Here is a 7,769-nt window from a genome sequence, read left to right on the forward strand (position 1 = left end):
GAGCATCACTTGGTCGATGTCAGAAAGGTCATTCTGACGTGAGAACGCCACATGTGCTGCAGCAGAATCAGCTGTTAAAAACCTCTTCTGTCAGTGCGCTGACACATTTGCAAGTTTTTGAGAGTCTAATAAACCTAAACTGCCTCAGAGTTTAGTTGAACGAGTTCCCACAGATCCTGTTCTGCTAGGGAACCAGGATTCACGTTCTTTATAAAGAGAAAGGGGTTGGATGCCTCAGAAGAAGTCACATGACATCACTTCCTGTCCAACACAGTCTCACGGCATTTCGTGTTATAGTCATGAAATTAATCTATTGATTCGTGTTCACCAACAACGATTTTAAAAGCAATGTAAAACAAATTTGAAGGAAAAAGAGATTTTAAAAAATGCAGATTTCAGTATTCTGAGGCTCTGAGCCCCATTTCTTTTCCTCGCGGACGGCAAAAAAACTCAGACATTATACGATTTAAAATAAAAGGGTTAGGCTTACGGTAAGATATTGAGTAAGAACATGTTTTTATGAACCACACAGCTTCCGGTCTTCCAAGACCCGACCGGACAAAAAGACGTGTTGTAGGCGTGAAACATACTACCAATAGAAATACATTGCTTTTAAAATCGTTCTGTGTGACACAAAAAAAATTGGGAAATCGTGTTGGTGAACACGAATCAATAGATTAAATTAATTTCGTGATTATAACACGAAATGCCGTGAGACGGGTTGTCCGGTCTCCTGTCGGTTGACTTTAATTCTGAATGCTAATCTTTAATTTTCCTCAATTTGAATTGTTCATTTAGTTCTAAAAAATGATCTCATATTCGAGTAGTGTTTACAGAAGATGCTAATATGTGTCCCTCAGGCCAGAAACTGTGGTGCAGCGTGCTGTGACTCCGCAGAAGTATTTATTTGAAACAGGTTTTCATTTGGTTATTATATCTGTGTTCAGTGCCACACCTGGGAAGTTAAAGAACAAGTTACTGAGTATATTTTCATACTGTGCATAGCAACACGCTAACTTCACAAAGTGCTTCATTTCAAAACATTTAAAAAATACTAAGATTTACTGCACTCTTTCTTACTAAGTTGTTGCATCAAACCCAGCAGAATGAGTGATATCAAATGTTTCTCCATGGCTTAGTTTAGGCTTGAGGAGGAGATTAAAAAGCTCCAATCTCTTGGCTTCTTCCTCAGTGTGAAAGTTTCAGTGATCATTAAAACTCAACCTCTTCCTTACAGGGTGGGTTCAAGAGGAGAATGCTGACAATCTCAAACAAAAGGTGTCATACCATTATGAAAGGTACAGCAGGTTTCCAAAGAAAAGGAGACGCAGTATAAAGTCTTAAGAGACTATCTAAAAAAAAATTAACCGCTGAGCATCCATCGAAATAAGCACCGTCCAAGTTGTTGAGTAATCCAGTTTATTGATTTACGATGAAAGATGGAATAAGGTGGTCCGTATTGTTACTGTTAGGATGAGTTGTTTACAGTAATGCCAGGATACTGTATGTGCTGTCAAGTGTGGTCGACAGAAATGTAAAGATACCCAAACTCACCCCCGTCTCAAACACAATTGCAAAAGAAAACATAGTATTTAAAAGTGTTACTGGAATCTTTAAACTCCCTAAGGACTCGAGACAAGACTTAACAAAACAACCTCTGAGCAAACGTGTCTTGCATGTGCATATTGATCTTGCATAAAGACGATTCAAACTAAATGAATTGACAAAACTCTCTGTAATTTCAGCGCAGGTCCCAACAGACACACACCAAAGAAATTTCTCCTCTCATATCCTCTGCTGAAAACAGCTGAGTGTGTGAGCAGCTGTGACTCCAAGGTGAGCTGATAGAAGAATGTAAACAAACCAGAGTGACCAGCATGGCTTCCAAACAGTGAGGCTGGGAATAACAGGTGGCAATTCACTAAGTTATGGTTCAATAAACTTGTAAATATAATAATACACTTATTCTCTGAGGGTAGACAAAGTGAAATATGACATGCTGGGTTTTAAATGTGCCATAATGTCTAAATAAATTGAGATTAGTAAGAAAAACTCCTTTTATTTTGATTTCTAGTGGGGTTTATTTGACACTGTATGAATGTGCCTCCCTTAGGCTAAGGTATGGCTCAGATCCACACCTTGCCATCCTCAATTAACGCCCACATTTCGCCTGAACAGTAAGCTTACTATACTCTTCCTTGATCCCCAAATACAGTTATTCCACTCGAGTTACAGCACTCCTTTAGTTCCAGTCTCTCTCCAGTCTGGCAGGTTACAGGGTGGCTCTCTCCTCTCGCCTTCAGGTGACTCCAAAGACGCACCGTAGAAACCCCGGAGGTTTCCCCTCTCTGGGATTACATTCTTGTCACGTTCAGCAAAAAAAGGGCAGGAATTAGATGACCAAACAGGTCCCTGAGAAGAGAGTCCTCTCACTTCGCCTCCACGCCTCCAACTCCGCTTCCAATATTGTCTTCTTGTCCGTTACGCCGCGCTTATCCGTTCAAACTTGATTACAGCATGACAGGAGGACTGAAGGACGGCGAGAAGGAAGAGGTACAGTATGGCTTCTCATGCGCACAGGGCACTATTTGAATGTTTCTTTTAATTTACATGGACTTTTGTTCTCCGAGGAGCTGCTTATTATTGCTTTTAAGTTGCATTCATGAAGGACATTTGGATGTTAGTCCGCTGTGTTTCAATCGTTATCTTTCTGGCGCCTAGTCATGAACGCGTCTCCCACACACTCTCTAGGGGAATGTGAAGCACCATTGAGGTGCATTAGCATGTGAGTGTGAGATTTTACCAGCTAAAACCTTTTATTAACAGAAGGACCGGTTATTGCTTTTACGCATAACGCGGAAGGTTATATGTTCGTGCGTAAAAGCGCAAAGGAGAGTATACCCAACAATTGTTATAAAAACAGAAGCATTCAGTTAAAAATCGTGAAAATGTTCAAAATTAAATTATAAATCCATATGGTTTGGAGTGAAAGGGAGAACGATCCACGAAAGAGTGATGTGCCGAACAATGGAGTCTTTACGCACTGCGTTTTTAAGGCACTGAATACGGAAATCAAACGTGTTTTTACTTTAAATATGCCCATATATTTGTGGGAGTGGTATAAAAAATCACAGTTGATTAACCTAATTGCTCAGAAAGCATCCCAAATGATTTGGAAAACGCTTAGTCAGGGGATAATCAACATTTGGAGTATGTGCTTTTACTCATTTCTTAAAACGGTTGCCATGGACACAGGTTGTAACAAACAGCGTGTCAGGTCAGGATATGGTTTCTCTCCGGGTGGTGAGGACCCCTTGCGGCGAGATTGAGGGGTGTGGTGCTTCACTTTCTACTCATTTAAACCCATCCCTGTTTGCGGGGCAGGCTGCTTCTGCTCCAGTCTCTCTGCACTCTCCCTCCTCACTCCTCCTCACACTCTTCTTCTCTTTCTGCCTCCTCCGGACCCTGACAGGAGTGTCTGCATTCGCCGTTCATCCGAAAGCAAGGGAACATATACAAACCTAACAACAAAGACATGGACAACGACAGCATGAACGAGAAGACCATGGATGATATCCACACCAAAGAGATCGACCTGGTCAACCGGGACCCGAAGCGAATAAACGACGATGTTGTCAAGGTGAGTCAAACCTGGAGGGCTGGAAGATTTATTTTTGGGGTGAAATGGTGCAGCTGTTGCGTGCTTTTGAAACTTAAACTCCAGCTAAATCCCTTTTGAAGAGATCGCACTTTACTTAAGCTAAGTGTAGCTGCTTGAAAAATGTGTTTTACTTAAATAAACTTTGGGAAACCGAAGCGAAAGCTATCAAACTGGTGTTATGCGCGCGTCAGAGGCGCACTGCAGTTCTCCTGCGCACTGTCTCGAGCGCCGTATTCCGCCCCGCTGACTTTCCCCTATTAGGAAAAGTCTTAGCAGAGTTATTGAAGCCCATTCAGTCGATACAATGAGCTTTCCCCTGCACGAGCAGCAGACTCAAACATGTGAACATCCTCGCTCCAACTGAGGAAACATTACGAGTTTCCTGTTATTGGAACGCACTTTTCCCACAGTCCCTGATGCACGCCTTGCTGTTGGGAATTATTTCCATAAGAGCGCGGCCTGGTGCGTAAATACGGAGTGTTTATTTTGTTTAAAGGAGTTAGCAGAGGACTGGTAGCGCTGGAAAACCACCTGACGCGTCCTCAGTGAGCGGGGAGCAGCAGCTGCCTGTGCCCGGCCTCCCTCTCCTCAGCTGGGGGAGTTTTTGTTCATGAGTGGGGGGTCTCGCTGCGTGAGAAGGGGGTCAGCTGTTTGAAATGCCTGAACTCTGCCTTGTTAAAACAGGGAAACACCCAAGTAGCCAAGTGGTAGTCTGAGGGGATATCCCTCACCACTCCCAATCTCTCCTCCCTCCTTTTTCCCATTCTCCTCCTCCTCCCCCCTCTCACTCCCTTCTTTCCCTACATGCCTGCAGTTGCGTCACAGGAGCAAATGTGCATGTGTTGCTTTGTATTGGCTGCTGTCAGGCTCCAAGTGAAAGGACAGTCTGACATGATTGATTAGAGAGGTGATCCTTAGCCTCTACTGTTCGGTGATAGTGATTTGACTTTAATATCATTGCTTCCATTCAGTGAAGCTAAACTGATATGGCATTTTCAAATCAAATCAAGTTTTATTTATATAGCACATTTTTAAAACGATTTTTGGTCGAGCTGAAGTGCTGTACATATAATAATTACCTTACAGTAAGGACACTTTACAGCAAATACAACAGCAGTTTGAGAAAACGACACCCTCTGTCCTTAGACATCGTACAACGAAAAACTTCCGGAGAATAAAACCCACAGTCTTCTTTCCAGCTACTTATGCCATTGCAATACTGTGAATGAGGTGGAAAGTAAATGTGAGTTTCATCACATGTGAAACGTTCAAAAACCGGCTTCATCGCATCATTCACGTGTTAAATATCTGCAGATCACATGATTTTGGGAATGTGACACTTGAAACGTGAAATGCCTGAAAGCCACATGTGTATTGTAACATTGTTATTGTGCATGTGTTATAGTACATTGTAACCATGTGACGAATAAGGGAAATGGTTTCATGATGAGTTCCCCATTGCTTTTTTTGCAAAGGAAAAACTATATATTTAGTTTATTGGAGTTAGAAAGAAAGGAGAAAAGGTGCTACAAAAAGCAAATGAACAGAATATATAAATAACCTTTTTCCAGTTGTGCCACATCTACACTTTGAGCAGCTTTCTGCCTCTGCCTCCCCTTCTTCTTCCTCCTCTCTCTCTGCTCTCTCTCCCTCCCAAAGCTCCTCCATTGTGACAGTGAGTCAGACTCTCCTTCAGGCTCAGAATAGACTTCAGCTTTACGATTGTCCCGCCCCGCTCTAATCAACTCAACAGACCCCTGCTCAAATGATCGGAAATCACATGCAAGTCCACTGTGAACAATGGAAACTCCATATGGAAGAGAACCTCAGACTTTAAGCAAGTACATTTACTAAAGCCCTGAACTTAAGAACGATCAGAAGGTACTTTTAGCTCATTCAATTAGTCTAATTTTAAGCTATTTTATACATCTTTTGCATTCAAAATGTTCAGATGCACTAGCCTCAGTACGTTAAACTACACCATAACAATAAAACCTTTGCAATGGTCCTTCTAGCCATTCAAAGATAGCTTTTGATATTCTTTGGGGCATCTTTCTGATCATAATCAACATATTATTACGAATGCAAGACTTTTACTCTTAATGGAGCATTTTTGCTTTGTACTATTGGTGATTATATCTAAGGGCTCTGAAAACGTCAAATGCCACCGTTAGTGAGGTCACATTTAGCAAAAAGGGGCATTTTCATGACCTTTTGGATTATAAAGCAGGTCTCGGTGTTAAAGTATCAAAATGCTTGGCATACTGAGAAATGCACACCGATGCCACATTGCAGGAACTTTTAACGAGACGTCAGGACTCCCATAAGGTTGTAATGTCACAATTACACTACAAAATGCTGTATGCAAATGACCAGGAAACACTGACCAATCAGAGCAGACTGGACTTTTTTTCGGAGTGGGTCTTAAAGAGACAGGCTCCAAAACGGACCGTTTCAGACAGAGGGTGATTACAGGTAGATTCAAGCAGACATTTAAGCATGTAAATGTGATCAAGAAGACACCTAGAATACAGGAATGAAACTTAAAAGGCGTGTGATATGTCTCCTTTAACAATTTGGAAATGACTATTGAACACTATCACCTCATTTAGACTTAAAAACTGTATTATAGTGCGACTTTGAAGACTTCAGAATAAAGCATGTTGTTTTTACAGTGTGTGTGCTGCTGTACACAGCTTCTCTGAGGTACTGTGAGGTCAATGAGACATTTCTGCCAAGTGGAAGCGTGTGTTTGGTGTGAGCCCCAATGAAAATCACAAGCAGGGAATCCCTCCCAGCAAACCCCCTCATTCTGCAACGCACCGTGACCACAACGCCCCACATATACAGAGTACATGTGTGGACTGTACAAGCAGTATACACACACACACACACACACACACACACACACACACACACACACACACACACACACACGCACAGACTCACACACACACACACACACACACACACACACACACACACACACACACACACACACACACACACACACACACACACACACACACACACACACACACACAGACTCACACAGTGCATTCTTAAAAGAAAAGGCACCCACGCTGTTCTCCTGCAGCTGGCCTCAATCACCTGGCCACATCAAATAAGTTCCATTACTGACATGCATGCAGAGTTTGCCATACACAGACTTTTTCCCCTCGGAGAATCTTTATATAGCAGAGGGGGGGGGGTCATGTGAGGGGAAACGTCTCCACTGGAGACCATTCTCGAGAGGAAGTAGTAAAAATGTGATCGCAGTTGTGAAGGTCGATTTGAAAGGAATGCAAAGCCTATCATTAGTTGGCTTTTGATGGTATTTTGAGTTAATCGCCTCATTGTGGGATGTTTATTTGATTATATATGTGATGTTGTTGCTTTGGAAACATCTCATACCTTCAGTTTTTGACATTTTCTGGGCTTTTATTGCAACTTAACAATGGCTCGAGGCATCTCATGCTTAAGGAACTCTTGCAAACGCAGTGCAATGGGATTTGTTTGCATTCAAATGTCATGCAAATGTAACAAAACTACGCCTACATCACAGAAACCTTTTCAAAATACATTCAACATCACACATTGAACACATAAGCATTCAAGAAGAGATTCCTCTAAATGTAAACGATATCAGTCATTATTAAAACATGTTCAACTTAGTGCACATATGGATGGTTTAATGTAAAGTTTAACTGAAGGTGTTTTGTTTAGTTCTCTGGACATAGATTGCAAAAAGCGTCTTAGATGAGATGATGTGTTGAATTAATTTGTTGTCACAGCTTTAAAGGGACCCTAATCATCTAATTTTCAGGTTCATATGTATTTAGTGTCTCTCCTGTGACATGTCTCCATGCTTTAATGTTCAAAAAGCTCTTTATTTTTCTCATACTGCCTGTGCTGCAGCACCTGCTCTGATTGGTTAGCTGGCCGGCTCTGTTGTGATTGGTCAACCGCTAAAGCCCCTGTCACACTGTCCCGAAATTGACACACGATTAAGGAAATGTTCAAATTCGGCTCTGATCGTAACAACATCGGGCCATTCGTGAGGGCATCTTAAGCCATCGTATGACCGCCGGTGGAGTTTCTCAGGCTC

General features: G+C 42.0%; 1 long non-coding RNA gene across 1 annotated transcript; it reads left to right on the forward strand.

Annotated features, from left to right (window-relative positions):
• Positions 1-1,483: 1,483 nt before the first annotated feature.
• Positions 1,484-3,615, forward strand: LOC104956272 (uncharacterized). Its single transcript, XR_799528.1, has 2 exons — positions 1,484-2,553; positions 3,473-3,615. It is a non-coding gene; the product is annotated as an uncharacterized lncRNA (long non-coding RNA).
• Positions 3,616-7,769: the final 4,154 nt, after the last annotated feature.

Source organism: Notothenia coriiceps, unplaced genomic scaffold, assembly GCF_000735185.1.
Source record: "Notothenia coriiceps isolate Sejong01 unplaced genomic scaffold, NC01 NC01_scaffold00025746, whole genome shotgun sequence".
Classification (NCBI taxonomy): Eukaryota; Metazoa; Chordata; class Actinopteri; order Perciformes; family Nototheniidae; genus Notothenia; species Notothenia coriiceps.